At 44.8% G+C, this 22,610-nt stretch overlaps 1 long non-coding RNA gene across 1 annotated transcript; it reads right to left on the minus strand.

Moving 5' to 3' along the window:
- Positions 1–10,625: 10,625 nt before the first annotated feature.
- On the minus strand, positions 10,626–16,383 carry LOC125462481 (uncharacterized). Its single transcript, XR_007249664.1, has 2 exons — positions 16,324–16,383; positions 10,626–11,771 (listed from the first exon to the last, which is right to left on the minus strand). It is a non-coding gene; the product is annotated as an uncharacterized LOC125462481 (long non-coding RNA).
- Positions 16,384–22,610: the final 6,227 nt, after the last annotated feature.

The raw sequence follows: 22,610 nt of genomic DNA on the forward strand, positions 1-22,610 counted from the left end.
ACATGCATTCTATGCAGATTACTTCCACATTCACATGCTTTCATGACATGACTCAATACCAAAGCTATATTGCTGACTACTTCGATAGTTGTGCAATTGGTACTGTGGTATTTTAAATATGTTTCAAATTAGAATTAATTATATTCCTCATATCACATGAAAATCATACAATCTTGGATAGCTTCAGAGATAATGGGAACTGCAGATGCTGGAGAATTCCAAGATAATAAAATGTGAGGCTGGATGAACACAGCAGGCCAAGCAGCATCTCAGGAGCACAAAAGCTGACGTTTCGGGCCTAGACCCTTCATCAGAGATCATCTGATGAAGGGTCTAGGCCCGAAACGTCAGCTTTTGTGCTCCTGAGATGCTGCTTGGCCTGCTGTGTTCATCCAGCCTCACATTTTATAATCTTGGATAGCTTTTGTTTTATGGTAAAGCATGTTTGATATCAGAATTTCATTTACAGGAGAATGCTTCCAATCAGGTTCTGCGGCTGGAACACAATTTCTCAGCCATTATTTGGATTTTTGCACAAACTACCTGTGATTTGGAGCCTCAGTTTCAAAACTAGGCTTCTTGTAATCTGATTTTGTCAAAACAGGAAAAGAAAAAACATGATTTTGCAGGTGTCACTCTCATATCACAGGCATTTGAAGGTTTCTTTTCTCATCTCTCTTTATGCCCGACCTGAGTCATACAGAGTTACAATAGTACTGATGTCAGTATCTTAAAATAGAGGCTGTTCATCATTATGTATGGGAATTAGCTGGCAAGAAGATCAGTGTTTGGCAAGTAGAGAAAAATGAGTGTCTGGGAGGTATTCAGATAAGCAGGAAGACAAAGCAGAGTTCTATCTGATGTCAGAGTGAGGAGAATGTTGGAGTAAATAAAGACGAAACATGGAGCTGTTAATGATGCCAAGCGATGTCTATTCAATAGGCTTAGAAACAACATGCAGAAATTGAAAGCTTCAGGAAAGGGGAAAACCCTTGTATTGAGATCAAGGCACTTGGGCAATGATCAACATATACTTTAATTCTTACTGGGACGTTGTATTGTACCTCTTCCCTTGACAGCTGGATCTAGCCCAATTAAATATGCAGGAGGGAAGGTGTGGGAAATTATTCAAATAGAGTTCATTCCAGGCCACTTTACAGATCCCCCAGTTTTTGGTTGATTCATCTTGCAGCAATGAATGGGTTGTGGAGGCAGAGGGGAAATGGCAGCACACCAGAATTATGTTTAAACTGTGCATGCAGATGCACAGCACAGCAATGACCATTACATACAAATCAGGAGTTCATTGTTTTCCCCTCCTCCGAGTCAAGAAAGCCACTTGTAAGGCTCCTTCCCTCTACAAGATAGAGACCAACAAATATAATGGAAGACAACTCCGTGACCTTTTGGAGTTGACTCATCATTCCTGGTTGGTATGTTCAAAGTTGGGGCCTCATTAAATCTAAGTTCTGCAACTGGGAAAATTGACCCCCTTAAGTAGCAATTAATTTCCACTAAAGACCTCAGCAGACCTGCCCATAAATGCTCAACAACAACGACAAATAAAACAGAAGTTGCTGGAAAAGCTCAACAGATCTAGCAGCATCTGTGAAAAAAAATCAGAGTTAACGTTTCAGGTCTGGTGACCCTTCCTCAGAATTGATGGAAGCTAGGAAAACATTGGTTTATATGCAGAAGACAGGGAGGAGGGTGGGGTAGAGAGTAAATGATAGGATAAAGGTTCGACCTCAAAGAGAGAGAAGAGCAGTTGGATAGACAAAGGAGTTGATAACAAACTGACTGGGAGTGGGAATAGCTGTTAATGGAGATTGTTAGTGACTAACAATAGGTAGGGTGTAATGGCAGACTATGTGACAACAAGGCCTGGTGTGTGGGGTAAGGGGGCTAGGACATGGGAGAGTTTAGGTCCTAAAGTTATTGAACTTGATATTGAGTCCAGAGGACTGCAGGGTCCCCAGGAAGAAAATAAAGTGTTGTTTTTCCAGCTTGTGCTGAGCTTCACTGGAGCACTGCAGCAAACCTGAGACACAGATGCTGGCCAAGGAATAGGGTGGTGTGTTAATGGCAGGCAACTTGAGGCCTATGGTTTTATTCACGAGCAGAATGTAGAACCCGGTCTATGCTTCATTTCTCCACTTCATACCGCAATGAATGCAGTAAATTAGATTCTGAGGAGTACAGGTGAAGTGTTGCTTCTCCAACAAGGTATATTTGGGCCCTTGGATACTGGGGAGGAGGTAAATGGGCAGGTGTTGCACTTTCATCATTGCAGGGGAAAGTGCCATAGGGCCGTGGGGGTATTAGGAGTGAAGGAAGAGACGACCAGGGTGCCCTGGCGGGAACAGTCCCAATGGAATGCAGGAAAGGAAATGGAGGGAAATATGTGTCTGGTGGTGGCATCTCACTGGAGGTGGCGGAAATGGTGTCTGATGATCTTCTGGATGTGGATGCTGATGGGTTGGTAGGTAAGAACAAGGGGAACCCTATCGCTGGTGCAGAGGGAAGGGAGGGTTTGAGGCTGGAAGTGCGGGAGATGGCTTGGATGCACTCGAGAGAACTATCGACAACAGTGCTGGAGAATCCTCAGTCGAGGAAGACATTTCAGAGGCTCCCTTGTCGAAGTTGGTTTGATCTAAACATATGCAACAGAGACATATTGGGGCCATTCGGGAATCGAAGCGTATACTGTGTGACTGCTTTGCAGAACGTTCTGCTCCCAAAAAAGACCCTGAGCTTCCAGTTGCCTGCCATTTTAACATGCCACCCTGTTCCCTGGTCAACATCTCTATCTCAGGCTTGCTGCAGTTTTGGACCAAAACTCAGTGCAAGCTGGAAGTATAACACGTCACTCTCTGATTGGGGATCCTGCAGCCCTCTGGACTCAATATCAAAAGTTCAATAATTTTAGGACCTAAACTCACCCATGTCCTAGCCCCCTATCCCACACACTAAGCCCCATTATCACATAGCCTGCCATGACACACCATCAATTTTAGTCACTAACAAACCCCATTAACAAGTATTCATCCTCCTAGCCAGATTATTATCAACTCCTTTATCTACCCAACTGCTCTCCTCTCTCTTTGGGCTCTATCCTATCATTCACTCCTTATTCCATCCCCCTTCCTATCTTCTGGGTATGAAGTGACATTTTCGTACTACCATCAGTTCTGAAGAAAGGTCACTAGACCCAAAACATTAACTCTGATTTTTTTTTTCACAGCTTTTCCAGCTACTTCTATTTTTGCTCCTGATTTTAGCATTCACAGTTCTTTCTGTTTTTGTTCAGTATTTTGCTTAATTATGCTTTCTCAGCCTGCTCATGTTTCCTCATCCCTGGATGCAGATTTTTTGGCCATGATTAAACAGAAGCTGTAAGGAGATCTGGATCTGAGTGTCCCTGGCAAAATCGAAATTGAACATGGTGGAGGGGCAAGATTGTTCCTGAGTTAATTGTTCTTGGTAGCACTATCAAACATAATTTATATCACAATACTGATGGTTGAAAGGGATTAATGGGGTGATAATGGCCCATCTTAGATTTGAGATAACAAGGTGTAGAGCTGGATGAACACAACAGGCCAAGCAGCATTGGAGGAGCAGGAAAGCTGACATTTCGGGCCTAGACCCTTCTTCAGAAATGGGGGAGGGGAAGAAGGTTCTGAAATAAATAGGGAGAGATGGGGAGGCAGATAGAGGATGGATAGAGGAGAAGATAGATGGAGAGGAGACAGACCAGTCAAAGAGGCGGGGATGGAGCCAATAAAGGTGGGTGTAGGTGGGGAAGTAGACAGGAAATAGGTCAGTCTCTGGAGGACAGGGACGTCAAGGGAGCGGGATGTGGTTAATAGGTAGGAGATGGGGGTGGGACTTGAGGTGGGAGGAAGGGATAGATGGAAGGACAGGTTAGGGAGGCGGGGACAAGCTGGGCTGGTTTTGGGATGCGGTGGGGGCGAGGGGAGATTTTGAAGCTTGTGAAGTCCTCCCGCAACATTCAGGTTGGCGCTGCAGGAGGCCCAGGGTGGACATGTCATCTGCGGAATGGGAGGGGGAGCTGAAATGGTTCACGACTGGGAGGTGCACATGTTTAGTGCGAACCAAGTGTAGGTGTTCTGCTAAGCAGTCCCCAAGCCTCTGCTTGGTTTCCCCAATGTAGAGGAGGCCACAACGGGAACAGCAGATGCAGCATACCACATTGACAGATGTGCAGGTGAACATCTGCTTGGTGAAGAAAGTCTTCTTGGGGCCTGGGATTGGGATGATTTGACCCCAACCGTGACAATGTCTACATTCAGAAGATTGAGACCCTTCAGAAGCGTTTCTCCCTGTGATTCCTGAAACACACACTCGCAGCAATGTGCTGGCAACTCCAGGCGCTACAATCAAGCCTACCCCAGCTCAGGGCCTCCTCTCCCAGACCTGCAAAGGACCTTTCCTATTTTTTTTCTTCTTCGTAGGATCCACAATCTGATTTCACAATTCTACTCAGCTTTATTGGACACAAAACACCAAAAGGACAGTAAACTTTCTCGAGCCCACCACCCAAAACGGGCTTCCTCCACCTCCCAAATCCCCAACCCTACCCAGGACCTTCTCCACAATGTGCCCACCATCAGTGGCCATATGGCCACTGTCAGAGGATGACGTCACATCCTCCGCCACTGGATACACCACTTCCGGGACAGCGAATGTCACCGCCTCCATTTCCGAATCCAACACCATAGAAACTGAGGACGCACCTACCGTCATCACTGCTGCCAACCCCTACCCTGTTCTGCCCAACACAGATGCCAACAGCGCTCCACCCACCACTGACGCTGATGCAACTCTGCCCACCGCCCACAGCCGCACAACTCCGCCCACCACCACAACTCCGCCCACAGTCAATGCCGACGTCGCCCCACCCACCGCCTCCACAGCCAGCAGCTCCAGAGGAGACAGCAGCACCCAGCCCTGACAAGTCTTCACCATCCCCCAAGACCTGTCCCTTACTGAGTATGAATGTTCAGTCCTCAGTAAAGGGCTCACCTTTGTCCCCTCTACCCACACATCAACAAATACCGGTCACGCTTGGATGTTGAGCAGTTTTTCTGCCGTTGCCGCATCTGCCTCCGCGCTTACTTCTCTAACCGTGAGCCTAACCCTCCCTCTACTGACGCCTTCTCCCACCTCCAACGCACCCCCTCCTCCCGGACACCACCCTAGGGCCTCCTACCCTCCCTCAACCTCTTCAGCTCCAACTGCCGTCATGACATCAATCGCCTCAACCTCTCCACCCCTCTCACCCACTCCAACCTCTCGCCCACAGAACATGTTGCCCACCGCTCCCGTCGCTCCAATCCCAACCTCATCATTAAACCCGTGGACAAGGGAGGCGCAGGAGTAGTATGGTGCACTGACCTCTACATCACCGAGGCCAGATGCCAACTCTCTGACCCCTCTTCCTACTGGCCCCTTGATCATGACCCCACCCCTGACCACCAAACCATCATCTCTCAAACTATCCACAATCTCATCACTTCAGGTGACTGCCCACCCACAGCCTCCATCCTCATCGCCCGCTTCTATCTCCTTCTGAAAATCCGCAAACCTGACTGTCCTGGTTGACCCATTGTCTCCGTCTGCTCCTGCCCCACCGAACTCATGTCCACCTACCTGGGCTCCATTTTCTCGCCCTTAGTCCAGGAACTCCATACCTATGTCTGTGACACCACCCATGCCGTCCACCTGCTCCAGGACTTCCAATTCCTCGGTTCCCAATGCCTCATCTTTACCATGGACATCCAGTCCCTATACACCCGCATTCCCCATACAAATGGCCTGAAGGCCCTCTGCTTCTTCCTGTCCCGCAGGTCTGACCAGCCCCCCTCCACCAACACCCTCATCCACCTAGCTGAACTTGTCCTTACGCTCAACAACTTCTCTTTCAATTCCTCCGACTTCCTACAGACAAAGGGGGTGGCCATGGGCACCTGCATGGGCCCAAGCAATGCCTGCCTCTTTGTACGTTACGTGGTACAGTCCCTCTTCCGCATCTACACTGGCCCTAAACCCCACCTTTTCCTCCGTTACATTGATGACTGTATTGGTGCCGCCTCATGCTCCCACGTGGAGCTCAAACAATTCATCCACTTTACCAACACCTTCCAACCCAATCTTAAGTGCACCTGGACCATCTCTAATATCTCTCTGTCTCCTTCCTGGACCTCTCTGTCTCCATCTTGGGCAACTACCTTGAAACCGATATCTATTTCAAGCCTACCTACTCCCACAGCTACCTAGAATACACCTCCTCCCACCCACCTTCCTGCAATAATGCCATCCCCTATTCCCAATTCCTTTGCCTCCACCACATTTGCTCCCAGGATGAGGCATTCCACTCCCGTACATCTCGGATGTCCTCGTTTTTCAAGGATCGCAACTTCCCACCCGCAGTGGGCGAGAACGCCCTTGACCGTGTCTCCTGCATTTCCTGCAACTTGTCCCTCACACCCCCTCCCCACAATGAGAAAATCCAAAACAGAATCCCCCTTGTCCTCACGTACCACCCTACCTACCTCCGGATCCAACGCATCATCCTCCGACACTTCCGCCATCTGCAATCCTGATATTTTTCCTTCCCCACCATTATTTGCCTTCTGGCTACTCTCTCCAAGATTCCCTTGTTCACTCCGCACTCCCCTCCAGCCCCAGCATCCCCGGCTCTTTTCCCTGCAACTGCAGGAAGTGGATGAAAATGAAGAAGGGTCTCGACCCAAAACGTTAGCTTTCCTGCTCCTCTGATGCTGCTTGGCCTGCTGTGTTATCCAGCTTCACCATGTAAGTGATTTAACCTTGTTTTTTTTTCACATTGATATCCTGGTCTCGCCCATTGAGATTAAGTTTGTTTTTGGATCTTCCTCCACTGGTTTGTTCATCAGCATGCATGTTATGTGCCAGGACTGCAGAGATTGCATCTGATCAAACCATCACTTTGTCTATTTCAACCTATATCTGCTGCTTTGCATGTAATCTTGTGTCGTAGGTTCATCAGGTTCGCATCTCTTTTTAAGGTATGCACTAGTGCCACACACCCAGTGTGCCTTCCTGTACTCATATTGGACCAGGGTTGAACCCTTGTCTTGATAGTAATGGTCAAGTAAGGAACATGCTGGGCCATGAGATTAACACCCTATTGTAGGCTGAAATTAATTCTACTGCAGCTGATAGTGCCTGAAGATACATAGTTTTGAGCCACTACTCCTGCACTGCTCTATCCTGTTAAGCACACTGGCAGTGTTACATAACATGAATGACGATGCTCTCAACATCAAGACAGGACTTGCCCTGCAGAACTTGTGGTGGTCATTCCTACTAATACTGTGGCCAGGTATCAAATTTTGTTGATAAGATTTGGGATATTTGTCCAATATTTATGTAATTAGTTGCTGTTCATTTAGCAGATGCACACCCAGAGCATACAACTGATGGTATAGGCGTTACAACTGGGCTTATCACAACTATGTTAAGGAGGGGGGGTGGGGTTTGTGGGAGGAAGTAGCAGCATGGGATCTGCCCCAGAAATATCACCTGCACTTGCAGATGCTGGGTGAGAACAGAATTGGTCTACCCATTATATCCTGTCATCTAGATCAAGTCCTGTTCTAGTGTACACAGAGGTGAATTTATTGGGACCAACTGAAGAAAATGCAGGTCCCCAATGAGCTATTGTCAAGATCACTGCCCACTTTCCTAAAGAGAAAAGTTAAATTCAAAAGCATGCTAATTTGAGGGGGATTGGGATAAACAAAGTAAACTTTCCAGAACAGTTTAACGTAAATAAAAGAGCAGTGTACATAATACTGCACTCTTCGATGCTGCTCTGTGAGATACAGGGATTTTTGACTGCTAGGGTAGAATAGTATTTTTAATTGATAAAACTTGTTGGTAGTAAGTAGTAGCCATCAGTATTCTGCTGTCATAAATAAAATGTAAAAGGGAACCTCTGATTACTTAACTAATGACTCAACCAAATGACTCAATATAATTATGTCTTAGATTACAGAGGTGAATTGCAGCCAAGTTTGTGAATGACACAAAAAATAGGTGCTTCGGCAAATGGTGAGGATTACACAAGGAATGTACAGAAAAATACAGACAGCTTAAGTGAATGGGCAAAAACTTGGTGCATGGAAAATAATACGGGAAAATGTGAAGTTGCGCAATTTGGGAGGAAGAATACAGCAGTTGAATATTATTTTAAAAGTTGCAGCACAAAGGGACTTGAGGATCCGAGCACAAGAGTCACAAAAGTTTAAATACAAATTCGATGGGTAGTAGAGAAGGCAAGTGGAATGCTGGTTTTTGTTTCAAAAGAGAATGGAGTATAAAAATAGGGAATCTTGCTAAAACTGTACAAAGCACTAATTAGATTGTAGTTGGAATATTGTGAATAGTTTTGGTTTCTTTAGCTTTGGAAAAACACATTATCACATAGATAAACTGCAGAGCTGGGCTGAGAGGTGGCAAATGGAGTTTAATGTGGACAAGTGTGAGGTGATGCACTTTGGTAGGAGTAACGGGAATGCAAAGTACTGGGCTAATGGTAAGATTCTTAGTAGTGTAGATGAGCAGAGAGATCTCAGTGTCCATGTACACAGATCCTTGAAAGTTGCCACCCAGGTTGACAGGGCTGTTAAGCAGGCATACAGTGTTTTAGCTTTTATTAATAGAGGGATTGAGATCAGGAACCAAGATGTTATGCTGCAGCTGTACAAAACTCTGGTGCGGCCGCACTTGGAGTATTGCATACAGTCCTGGTCATCGCATTATAAGAAGGATGTGGAAGCTTTGGAAAGGGTGCAGAGGAGATTTACTAGGATGTTGCCTGGTATGGAGGGAAGGTCTTACGAGGAAAGGCTGAGGGACTTGAGGCTGTTTTCATTGGAGAGAAGAAGGTTGAGAAGTGACTTAATTGAGACATATACAATAATCAGAGGGTTGGATAGGGTGGATAGGGAGAGCCTTTTCCTAGGATGGTGACGTCGAGCACGAGGGTCATAGCTTTAAATTGAGGGGTGAAAGATATAGGACAGATGTCAGAGGTAGTTTCTTTACTCAGAGAGTAGTAAGGGAATGGAATGCTTTGCCTGCAACGGTAGTAGATTCGCCAACTTTAAGTACATTTATGTCATCATTGGACAAGAATATGGATGTACATGGAATAGTGTAGGTTAGATGGGCTTCAGATTGGTGTGACAGGTCGGCACAACATCGAAGGCTGAAGGGCCTGTATTGTGCTGTAATGTTCTATGTTCTATGGTATGACAGGCAGTCTAGAGAGAAGTTTATTAGATTGATTCTGGGTATGGAGGGTTTTTCTTTTGAAGAAAAGTTAGGTAAATTGGGTCTGTCATCGTCTTAGGGGGCTTGGCATGGTAGATGCAGAAAGGGTATTTTATATTGTAGGAGAGTCGAGGACCAGAGGGTGTAATCACAGAATAAGGGCACCCCCATTAAGAGAGGGACGGGATGGATTAGGACTTTTATTTCTCTAAGAGGATGGTGAATCTGTGAATGCTTTACCACAGGTGGCTACAGAGGCTGAGTCATAAAGTATATTCAAGACTGAGATGGATAGATTTTAAAGGGAATGAAGAGAATCAAGACTTAAGAAAAGGTGGGAAAGTAAGGTGAGGATTAGCAGATCAGCCATGATCTCACTGAATGGCGTAGCAGCTTTAATGGACCTAAATGACCCACTTCTGTTCCTATGTCTTAAGCTCTTAACCCATATTGGAGTTTGTCCAATGCCACTTAGACAAGTCACCTCCACTAACTGATCTTTTTTCCATTTTAAATCTTAGTTTGGTGAATGGCAGCATTACAAAGGTCAGAACAACAATGAAAAATTGTTAAAGGGAATAAATGGAATAGTGTATTTTCAACAAAACCTGAATTTCACAAGAAAGGTCAGGAAGTCTTCACAATTAAAATTGTAAACAATGCTGAACCTTATGATATCAGTTAGTTATATTTGAATTATATAATGTAATAAATGAGTCTACCGGCTGACAGTTTGTCCTCAGCTCTAAAATTTATAACGCGCATTTGTGTTTCTTAGCGGTTCCTTCTAAACTGATGATTGGCAGTAACAAGAGCAACACCAGTCACCCACAGACCATCTGAAGATTGCGCAAGACTTATATATTGTTTAAAATGCAGTTGGAGATCACAATCTCAAGCCACATTGGAAAATGAAATGAATACCCATTAAGCATACAAACACATTCATTCAGTTCAAAAGCACACCAAGGAATGCGCTAAATTTTAAAGATTGGGTGAGTTAACAGTGCATACCATGTGACTGTGAGGTTTCTACTGTTGCTAAACCTAATCTGACAAATTGCTGTTTTAGTCATAGAAAATGCACATGCATTGCCACATTTTGGTGATGATGTCAGCAGAAGTATAAGACTGTGAACACCACTTCAAAGTATCAGATCTTACTCTACAATATGGAACTTATGAACTGTTGAAACTGACCAAGTCACACTTTTGGATCTAAATGGTAATGATTTGCATAGTACAATTGAATCAAAGTGAATGATGAGTTTGCAAAGTAGTCCATGGAGAATTGCACTTTTTAATGCATTTTAAGATATGTTTCAATCTGTTCAAATAAAATCTATTAATCAGAGTTACAAAGAGAGGACCAAAGTTCCAGTTAAGCTAAAAATTTGTGAGTGCTTTCTTCGGAACTCACAAATACCGAGTTGGGGCTGCATTGCAAAGTGGTTTTGGCAACTAAAATACCTGAACCTCAAAGAAGGTTTCTGGGAATCAGTCTCTGACAGAAACCAGCCTTCAACAGGCTACAATCAGTGAGCCTCCCCATCAGAGTCAGACTGCCCACTCTGTCTTGCTTTGTTTCTGTGGTGTATAGCGCCTTTTGTTGAGCCCATCAAGAAGGATGTGAGCCAGAGAGTGGTGATTATTCCTGGCAGCAGAGGCCTACAGGTCAAAGTCTCCCTGTACATGGATGATGTAGCTGTTTTCTGCTTGGATCAGCTGTTAGTGCTCATGAACATCTGCAATCAGTTCCATACTGGCCTCAGAAGCCAGGGTAAATCGAGACAACAGCACAGCCATGTTCTTTGGGACCTGGATGACTCTGTCACTGCCACTGTCAGGACAGATTACCTGAAGGTACTGGGAATATGGTTCAGGAGGGGCCGGAGCATGCACAAAATCTTGAGAGGAGCGCATCGCCAAGGTGAGGCAGACTCTGGACTGTTGGGAACACCACTCCGTCTCCATTGCAGGTAAAAATCTGGTCATCAGGTGTGAGGCACTCTGTCTGTTGTACATGGCTCAGGTCCGGCCAATTCCCAAAACCTGTGCCATTGCAGTCACCTGAGCCATCTTCCACTTCATCTGGAGGTCTAAGATGGTCTGTGTCAGCAGGGATACCATGTACAAAACTCTGGGTAAGGGGGGGAAGAACATATCAATGCCACCCTCACCCTGATGGTCACCTTTGTGTGTAGCTGCATCGAGGTGAGCGTAAATGCTTGGTACACAAACACCACCATGTACTGAGGTTCTACCTGCACCCGGTGTGGCGAAGATTGGGACTGGTTTCATGACCACGGCACACCCCAAGTAGTTGGACCATTCAGTATCATCTGTCCTTCATGGAGAAATTTGCAAAGGACAACACCTTTGACCACAACTCCATCAGGAAGTAGTTAGCATGTAGTGTTGAGACCCTGTGAAAAAACAAAAGGGTGAATCCTGCAGGGTTGCTCCATGAGGAGACTGCAAAGTCATTTGGCAGAATGCCTCATCACCAGAGCTTTCTAACCAGCACCAAGACGTTGCTTGGCTGGTGGTGAGAGGTGCATTACCTGTGAGATCCTTCTTGTAGCCACATTCTGTCTGCGCTGCTGCACACTGCCCTTGAGTGGGAGGCTAGAGACTGTCAAGTACCTCCTTCTGGAATGTGCCTTTGTAAAGTAAATCTGGAGAAAGGTACAGTAGCTTTTGTTGACGTTTGCCCCCTGCAGCTCTGTGATGCATGACTCTGTGCTCTATGGTCTGTTTCCCGGGATGCACACTAAGACAAACATCAACTGCTCTTGGAGGACCATCAACTCAGTGAAAGACACTGTTTGGTCTGCCCGAAGCTTGTTGGTCTTCCAGAGCAAGGAGTTGGCCTTGACCATGTATTGCAGACTGGCACTTCTCAAAGTCCAGGACAAAGTGCTCTCTGATGCATTAAAGCTTGGGGCAGCTGCCGCCAATGCATAGTGGGAAAAGACCACCATCAGAGGTCTTTTGGTCAAAGTTAAATGAGGGTCCATTCAGCTATCAGACACCATGGTGTCTCAAATGCATGGAATTATGTCTTGTCCAGGTAAGAAATGCCTTGGGTTTGCTTGTTGGATAGTCAAACTCCAAAATTTATTTGTTCCTTAATATGCTACTGTACAGAATCAAACTGCATTAGTGACTGTGTATGTGTATAAAGATACTTTTATGAATGAAATATATTTTTGAAATAAAGAAAGGCTACAATTACATTTGCTGCAGGATCTTTCCAGCAAAAGCTCAATAGGACGTAACCTAAACTGAGTGTCTCTTGCTGCAAAATATTATGTCCAGCGCAAAATAAAATAGAGTCAATATTGTGATGAGTTACTGGGAGCTATACACTGGTGAAGCTGACATCAGCGGTGGGTAAGCTGTTGAAGGGATTCCTCAGGGACAAGATGTACATGTATTTGGAAAGGCAGGGACTGATTGGGTATTGTCAACATGGCTTTATGCATGGGAAACCATATCTCAGTAACTTGATTGAGTGTTTTGAGGAAGTGGGTGACACAGTGGCTCAGTGGATGGCAGTCAACCTGCTGCCTCATGGCACTAGGGACTCAGGTTCAATTCCAACCTTGGGCAAATGTCTGTGTGGAGTTTGCACATTCTCCCCATGTCTGCTCAGGTTTCCTCAGGGTGCTCTGGTTTCCTCCAGTTGTCCAAAGATGTACAAGTTAGGTGTCTTGGCCATGCAAAATTACGCTGTAGTGTTCAGGGACGTATAAGTTAGATTGCTAGCAATGGGAAATGCAGGCATATGGGCCTGGGTGGGATACTGTTTAGAGAGTTAGTGTGAACTTGTTGGGCTGAATGGCATGTTTCTACACTGTAGGGTTTCTATGGATTTCTGCGAAGTCACAAAGAGGATTGGTGAGGGCAGAGAGGTGGATGTGATCTATATGGAACAAAAACAAAGTATAGCTGGAAAAGCTCAGCAGGTCTGGCAGCATCTATGAAGGAAAAAAAACAGAGTTAATGTTTTGGGTATGGTGACTATTCCTCAGAACTTCCTCTTTATGGACTTCAGTAAGGTGTTTGACAATGTTCCTCATGGTAGACTGGTTAGCAAGGTTAGATCACACAGAACACAGGGAGAATTAGCTTTTTGGATACAAAACTGGCTCAAAGGTAGAAGACAGAGCACGGTGGTGGAGGATTGCTTTTCAGACTGGAGGCCTGTAACCAGCAGTGTAGCACAAGGATCAGTGCTGGGTCCAGTGCTTTTTGTCATTTATATAAATGATTTGAATGTGAACATAGGAGGCACGGTTAGTAAGTTTGCAGATGACTCTAAAATTGGAGGTGTAGTGGACAGCGAAGAAAGTTAACTCTGTACGTTTTGATCACATGGGCCAAGGAGCCGGAGAGTGGCAGACGGAGTTTGATTTAGACAAATGTGAGGTGCGGCATTTTGAAAAGGTAAATCAGCGCAGGACTTATACACTTAATGGTAATGTCCTGGGGAGTGTTGCTGAACAAAGAGATCTTGGAGTGGAGGTTCATGGTTCCTTGAAATTGGAGTCACAGGCAGTTAGGATAGTGAAAAAGACGTTAGTATACTTGCTTTCATTGGTCCATTGAGTATAGGAGTTGGGAGGTCATGTTGCAGCTGTACAGGACATTGGTTCGAGCATTTTTGGAAATATTGCGTGCAGTTCTGGTCTCCCTCCTTTATGAAGGAGGTTGTGAAACTTGAAAGGATTGAGAAGAGATTTGCAAGCATGTTGCTAGTGATGGAATGTTAGAGCTATAGGGACAGGCTGAATAGGCTGGGGCTATTTTCCCTGGAGTATTGGAGGCTGAGGGGTGACCTTATGGATGTTTATAGAATCATGAAGGGCATGGATGGGGTAAATAGGCAATGTCTTTTCCCCAGGGTGAGGGAGTGCAAAACTAGAGGGCTTAGGTTTAAGTTGAGAGGGAAAAGACATAAAAGGGACCCAAGAGGCAGCATTTTCACACAGAGGGTGGTGCATGCATGGAATGAGCTGCCAGAGGAAGTGGCGGAGGCTGTTATGATTACATTTAAAAGGCATCTGGATGGGTATATGAATTGGAAAGGTTCAAGGGATATGGGCCAAATGTTGGCAAATCGGACTAGATTTATTTAAGATATCTGGTCAGCATGGACAAGTTGCACTGAAGAGTCTGCATCCTTGCTATATATCTCTATAACTCTATATAATTAGCCAGGAAGGTTAAAAAATTCAGTCAAGCGGATCTTAGTCATCTTTTACTTTAAGAACAATAAATCTTTATTTTATTTGGATTTCGATGCAGGGATTTGTTTGCATGGTAAGATCGCAATGTGTGTTTCAAAATGTTGTCATTTCCATTTTAAAGCATGTTTTATCTATAACTTCGTGCAAATTTGAAAATCCAATCATAACTTAATGTGTTGTTAACCTAAGGTTTTAGCTTGATCATATTAAAGTCAGTGTAAAATGCTAATTTGGCAACATACTTAAACATGTATACTTCATTTACTTGTAGAAATGAAAAGGAATCTATAAGTTCACATAGCAGCCTTACAGCACTAATACAACTTACAGCTTTACTATATATTGATTTTATGCTAAAAAGTAATTACTGAATGTCTCTTTTAAATTTTATCAAGCTCCAAAAAGATTAATGCATTGTATGTCTGATTAGTGACAGAAGATAACGCATGTTTATATGGTTCTGTGCCTACTCTATATAGTTCTCACTTTAGAATTGATTAGAAAATAAAATAATCCTCAATTAAATGTTATGTGTATCTTGTCAAAGACTAAATATGATGGATATAAATTTTCAGAATATTTTTGTTTGCAAATTGAAGATATAAACTAAGAAACAAAAATTCAAGTATAGAAGTGGATAGAGAGCTGGATTTTTCTAGTTGTAGGATTCATCGAAGGGCAATGATATCTGGGCCCCTATTTTACGTTGGGGAGACAGTTAATAACAATTGATCTATGCAAAACTTTCAGTTTTCCTAGTTAATGAAGCATTCCCATTGAGATTAAAAGTAATGCTAAGGCAGAGGAGGGTTGAAAATGAATCATGTTAGAGCATTCATGAAAAATATAGATGAAACCATACTTATTCACACTTTATAGATTTATCTCTTTGTTTGATCAAATATACATATTACATAATGGAAAGCCTTAATATTTTAGTCTCACTCTATAATTTGGTGGTTTCGGACTGTGTATTGGATTTCAAAATTATATTTTGACTCACTAACAAGTGGATAAAAATGGTGACTATTGTTGTAAGAAGGATAGTAGAGATCTTGGTTCAATTATGGAAGTAAATGAAGCACATAGTCACACAGCCTGGAGATCTTGCATGTTTCACCTCTGATCTGTGTATGTACGGAATCCCTACAGAGTGGAAATAGGCCCTTTGGCCCAAGCAAGTCCAAACCGACCCTCAGATATCCCACCCTGACCCATCCCCCTAATCTACACATCCCTGAACACTATGGGCAATTTAACACAGCCAATCCACCCACCCTACAAAACTTTCGACTATGGAAGGAAACTGCAGCACCTGTAGACAATTCACATGCAAACTCCACGCAGAAGTTGCCCAAGGATGGAACTGAACCCGGGTTCCTGGTGTTGTGAGGCAGCAGTGCTAACCACTGAGCCACTGTGACACCTAATGGGTTAGCCAGTCTTTGCTGTATCAGCATTTAGGGCATTTGGTCACAAGAGCTAAAATTTCAGTTGTGTTCCCATGAGTCACTGCTCTCAAAAAGGGAGGGAAGAATGATGGACAGAAAGATGATGAAAAACAGAATGTTTCCATGCTGAATCATAAGGGCAATGGCAAGAAATTTGGGAGAATTGCCAATTAGGTATTTCCTGACATCGAGACCAAGAAGTACCGTTTTCCAAACAACTGTTGAATGGTGAGTTGAGGTTTTCATTAATGAATGGTGAGAAACTTACTTACATGCATTAATATCCTCATTATTTTGTCATTTTCCTCAATGAGCTTCAGCTTCCTGTTCTCCCACCTGCCAAATTGAAACAAGATGGAAACAACTTTCAAAATGTAAGTTAGACAGGTAACCTGGTGACTTTAGCTTGGTGCTTGCTCATCAGGCCCTTAATCAGTCATCAACACCTCAGCAGCTTCATGGGCAGCTGCTACACCATCCACTAGGACCTCCAGTTGGTAAAGCAGGCTGCCAATCTGTTGACATGTTGGGGGCAACTGACAGGAAGCTTGCAGGGCAGCAGTGGACTGCCAGCCTTTGACTGGGTGCATGGCTGGCCTTTAAAGGTGGCGCGGGCTGGAAATCCTGAGATGTGATGGGAGTGAGAGGATAGAATAAACAGGGTGCCATAGAATCATGGCACATTGGTGATGGCATGAGTTTTGGGACGATGGTGTGACAAAACTCATAAAGACTGATGGAGAGAAGCCCTCCGTGAAACTTGCCAAACTTGACACTTGTTAATTTCTGATCAGATTCTGCCCAACAAATTTAAGAATTTCATAAATATGCATCTAATTATCTTCCTATTTTGTTAAATTGATTCAAAAAGTTTCTTCACAAAAGGAAAGCATTTTAATAGTTGTTGCGTTGAAAACAACACTTCTGAGTTGATTAAAATGATTGCTAATTAGTTATTCATATTCACCCTCCTTGTCTTGCACTCAGAATTAATGGAGCAGAATACTCAATTAGAGCTCAACAGCTAATGTAGAAGAAATGAATTGCATTGCTGTTATTTTCAATGCTTTCTGCAAAGCTGCTGCATGAAACTGGCAGCTTGAAATGGATATGTATGTTCCAAGCATTCTCACCCAGCAGTTGGACTTCCTTCACGTGCCTAGCATTGTGTGTGCTGGTGAGTCAAAATTAAAAGGAACATAAATTGATCTTTTTCTTCAAACAAAAATATCTACATTGACTGTGTGTTTATACTGATGGGCTTTCAGTTTACTTTTAAATTTGAAGGTCAATGCTGTCACCTTTAGTTTAGCAATGGCAGTTACACGGGTGATAAACACTGCAAGCTAGCTTAAATACAGGGGCTAAGTTTTGGCATTCTTAACTTCAAAGGAAGTCATTTCTTCATAATATCGGACCTTCATTTAGCATGAATGACTCTGGTAGGTCTATGGCACAGGAAAGAGAGATTGCCAGCTGTCAAGTGAGAGAATAGAACAGTCATTTATCGTCATTTGTATTTTTTACAAAAACGACATGATGCCTATAATAAAAAGTCAGCATAGATAAGACAAGAATAAAAAAAACTTAAGACTATGTCCAGTTTAGTTAAATTCACGGCTACTGGGTTTGGGTTCAGACAGCACTGCAGCAAGACCACCATGCCGGTTTGCTGGAATACTGGGCTGGAAGCCACTGCTGAAGCAGATCATCCACACCAAGCCACTGGAATCCCAGGCCCTAAGATTCTGCAGATGGCTTGCCAAGAATCCAATCTCATTGCGGGTCTCTGATCCCGGGAAGGGGGATGACGCAAAGTTCCCCCTAAATGAATCTGGATGCCAGGCTGAAACCACCCCACCACTGAAGCTACTGCTGACCTGTCCATTGGAATCCCTCGCTGTGCTGCCAAAGAAGTAAAACACCACTAGGCATAGCCACAATGGCCGTGTGGAGCTGCCAAGGCCTCCTGCAGTAGCTGCCCAAAACATGCCTGTACCAGCTCCGACAGCCACCTCCTCGCCGTCATCCATCAGAGTCCCGTTCCGGGCTCACCAGTCATTGCCACCTTCTGCCAAAAGGTGAGGAAAGTAAGAGCGAGAGCAAAAAAAGAAAAGAATTGAAGATGAAAAGTGGACGAGTGGGTGAGCCCCCGGCACAGGAGCCCGGACACTGGCTACTCTGCTGCTGCCATCTTGATTCGATGTCGGGGCAATTGATTAAATGTGGAGGGATGTGAGATATCAAACAGTAGAGACAATAATGTGGGAATTAAGAGTTACAGACTGGCAGGAAGGGACAGAAAGAAAAAGAACAGAACACAACAACAATCAAGGCTTGATATTTCAAAGCTAATGAAAAGATAAAATTAAGGCTTTACATTTGAATGCAGGTAGCATTCAGAACCAGGTCAACAAAATGACAGTATACACCGAAGTAAAAAAATTACTCAGTGGGCAATGCACAGACAGGAGGTCAAACTAGCAACAGAAGGTCAAGACGGCAAGGTCAGAGAGGAAATTTCTGCTTGCTGGTCACCATATGAAGCCTTTGGCCGTGGGACGTGATGTACCATATTTCTACATATGCAGAGGTCCTGTCATGAACAACATAGTCTGCACCAGACTGAATATCTAAGCCACCTTACAGAAACAAAACAGGAAATATTTCTATACCCGGGATTGTGTGTCACAGATTTTGAAATCTACTAAATCTTGCATTTAGAATGGAAAAAACAGAGGAAGTGAGGAGGAAATGGGCATGTTCTACAGTTGCTGTGTGTCATTCTCTGCATTTGTGTCTGTCTTTGAATCTGACAATATTGTCTGTGTCTGGCACTATCTATATATTGTACCTACATTGACATGTTGAAATGAACAAAACACATTTAAATCTATGTAAATGCTGCAACAGGTTAGTTGGTAACAAGACAAGAGTGCCCTCTTGTGGACTATTACATGAGAGTGACTTCATCACTTATCAGAATGTTAAGCAATGCAATTAAATTCAACAGAAGGAAGTTTGTAAAAAAAAATTACGTAAAATACGCAGGTCAGAATCTCAGATAACAAAGTATGGAGCTGGATGAACACAGCAGGCCAAGCAGCATCTTAGGAGCACAAAAGCTGACATTTTGGGCCTAGACCCTTCATCAGAGAGGGGAATGGGGAGAGGGAACTGGAATAAATAGGGAGCGAGGGGGAGGCGGATCAAAGATGGAGAGTAAAGAAGATAGGTGGAGAGGAGATGACAAGTTAAAGAGGTGGGGATGGAGTCTGTAGAGGTGTGTGTAGGTGGGGAGGTCGGGAAGGGATAGGTCAGTCCGGGGAGGACGGACAGGTCAAGGAGGCGGAATGAGGTTGGTAGGTGGGAAATGGAGGTGCAGCTTGAGGTGGGAGGAGGTGATAGGTGAGAGGAAGAACAGGTTAGGGAGGCGGGGACAATCTGGGCTGGTTTTGGAATGCACTGGGGGGAGAGGAGATTTTGAAGCTTGTGAAACCCACATTGATACCATTGGGCTGCAGGGTTCCCAAGTGGAATATGAGTTCCTGTCCCTGCAAACTTCGGGTGGCAGTGTTGTGGCACTCCAGGAGGCCCAGGATAGACATGTCATCTGAGGAATGGGAGGTAGTGTTGAAATGGTTCGCGACTGGGAGGTTTGGTTGTTTGTTGCGAATCGACCGTAAGTGTTCTGCCAAGCGGTCCCCAAGCCTTCACTTGGTTTCCCCGATGTAAAGGAAGTCACAACAGGTACAGTGGATGCAGTATACCACATTGGCGGATGTGCAGGTGAACATCTGCTTGATGTGGAAAGTCTTCTTGGGGCCTGAGATGGGGGTGTGGGAGGAAGTGTGGGGGCAAGTGTAGCATTTCCTGCGGTTGCAGTGGAAGGTGCCAGGTGTGGTGGGGTTGGAGGGGAGTGTGGAGCGGACAAGGGAGTCACGGAGAGAGTGGTCCCTCTGGAAAGCAGTCAAGGGTGGGGATGGAAAAATGTCTTTGGTGATGGGGTCGGATTGCAGATGGCAGAAGTGTCGGAGAATGATGCGTTGGAGTTTATGAACAGGGCTTCTAACTATAGGCACTTCAAAAATCCAGAGTGTTCTTCCATCAGAATCTGTCTTTGTAAATGGAAAGGAAGGCTGCACTCCTTGGATTTTTGTAGAGTTATCTGAGGGGATGTTACGACCAGGACTACTAATCCAGACACCAAGGCAATGTCCTGGGAATCTGGGTTCAAATCTCACCATGCCAGAGCGTGGAATTTGAATCCAATCAAAAAAAATCTGGAGTTAAGAGATAGTAGGATCTGCCGACACTGGAGAATCTGAGATAACTTGGTGTTGAGCTGGATGGGCCCCTGTTTCTGAAGAAGGGTCCAGACCCAAAATGTCAGACTTCCTGCTCCTCTGACACTGCTTGGCCTGCTGTGTTCACCCAGCTGTACACCTTGTTATCTCTGGAGTTAAGAGTCTAGACTTGACCATTGCGTATTGTGAGGAAAAATCCCTATAGTTCACAAACGGAAGGGCTGCTGTCCTATCTGGTTTGCACTGCATATGACTCCAGACCCATGCCAATATGGTTGACTCCTAACTGTCCTCTGGGCAATAAATACTGGCCCAGCCAACAATGCCCACATCCTGTGAATCTGCTAGAAACAGTAATTGCTGTTGTATTCTGACAAGATTTCATTCACAAATAAACTGAAAAGTTTTGGGACACTTCAACAGCATTTCAATGAATGGATGAATAGGTGCATGAGTGGGTTATAAATGGGGCTGAGGTATGTAAATAGATGGGTAGGGTGGTAGCTAGACACCCAGAAAAAAAAAACAAAGTTGGAAAAGAATGCATTGAGCCTCCATTTTGATGCATACAAGATGGGTCAGACAGTGTGTCTCGTTCATACAGCTGCAAAGGGTCAGCTGAGTAAAATTGTAACTGGGGAGAGTGGTGTGTAGGGAGTAAATTAGGTACAGTGGAACTGAGGAGGGTGGTAGGTGTGTCAAAGGCAGATGAGTGGGTTGGGGCAGTTTTCCCTGGACTGTCAGAGGCTGATGGTTGACCTAATAGAAGTTTATAAGATCATGAGGGACATGGAAAGGGTGAATTGTCCAGGTCTTTTCCCCAGGGTAGGGGAGTCCAAAACTAGAGAGCATAGGTTTAAGGTCAGAGGGAAAAAATTTTAAAGGAACCTAAGGGGCAACTTTTTCATGCAGAGGGTGGTGCATGTATGGAATGAGCCACCAGAGAAAGTGGTGGAGGCTGGTCCAGTTATAACATTTAAAAGGCATCTGGATAGGTACATGAATAGGAAGGGAAATGGGCCAAATGTTGGCAAATGGGACAAGATCAATTTAGAACATCTGGTCAGCGTGGATGAGTTGGATCAAAGGGTCTGTTTCCAGGCTGTATGACTATGGGTAGGGTGACAGCTGTTTAAGGTAGTCAGTGGGTGAAGGGGTTGGTTGGGAGTCAGGTGTAAGGAGGGACTCAGGGTGTGAGGGTGGATTTGGGAGAGGCGTAGTCAGAAGGGAGTCAGCAGGATTTTGACAATTGGGCAGGGTAGTTGAGGCATTGGGAGGAGACAGGGATCAAATGTGAGCTGAGGGAACTTCAAGGGGCGTGGGCCCAGGAGTCAGGTATGGAGTTGGAGGTAGTTGGGAGATTGTGGCATTAGTCGGGGGGTGGGGGGGGGGGGGGGGGTCCAAGTGGTAAATCAAGGTTCAGGCTTGTAGTTAACAAAGTGTGAGGCTGGATGAACACAGCAGGCCCAGCAGCATCTCAGGAGCACAAAAGCTGACGTTTCGGGCCTAGACCCTTCATCAGAGAGGGGGATGGGGAGAGGGTTCTGGAATAAATAGGGAGAGAGGGGGAGGCGGACCGAAGATGGATAGAGGAGAAGATGGGTGGAGAGGTGAGTATAGGTGGGGAGGTAGGGAGGGGATAAGTCAGTTCAGGGAGGACGGACAGGTCAAGGAGGCGGGATGAGGTAAGTAGGTAGGAAATGGAGATGCGGCTTGAGGTGGGAGGAGGGGATGGGTGAGAGGAAGAACAGGTTAGGGAGGTGGGGATGAGCTGGGCTGGTTTTGGGATGCAGTGGGGGGAGGGGACGAGCTGGGCTGATAGTTAGCCAGGAGTTCAGCCTTTCCATCTAACATTTCCTGACTAACTGCCATGGTCAATAAACTGGAACTACCAAAAAGCCTAACTCAAACTCAGAGTTGGAGACCTCTTTGGGGGGGTTCCTAGGGAACAGGGGAACATGCACGCCTGTCATGCAAACTTCCAGGAGCCTGGAAGATCATAGCCAATATGTGTATATTTAAATAAAGTACTACTCAAAACTGGATATCCAAATAACATAAAGAACTTGGAAGGATATCACTGACAGAACAGTAACTTTACTATGAGACATAGTTAACATTAACATAGTTGTGGGCAGCATGGGATAAACATCTCTGTTCCATATAGCTGCTTCCAAAATACACAGGCCACATCCAGACAGTTTCAATAGATGGGGGAGGGGGAGCTAGCAGTTAATGACATTCAAGCTTTC

This window comes from Stegostoma tigrinum, chromosome 2 (genome assembly GCF_030684315.1).
Source record: "Stegostoma tigrinum isolate sSteTig4 chromosome 2, sSteTig4.hap1, whole genome shotgun sequence".
NCBI classification, from domain to species: Eukaryota; Metazoa; Chordata; class Chondrichthyes; order Orectolobiformes; family Stegostomatidae; genus Stegostoma; species Stegostoma tigrinum.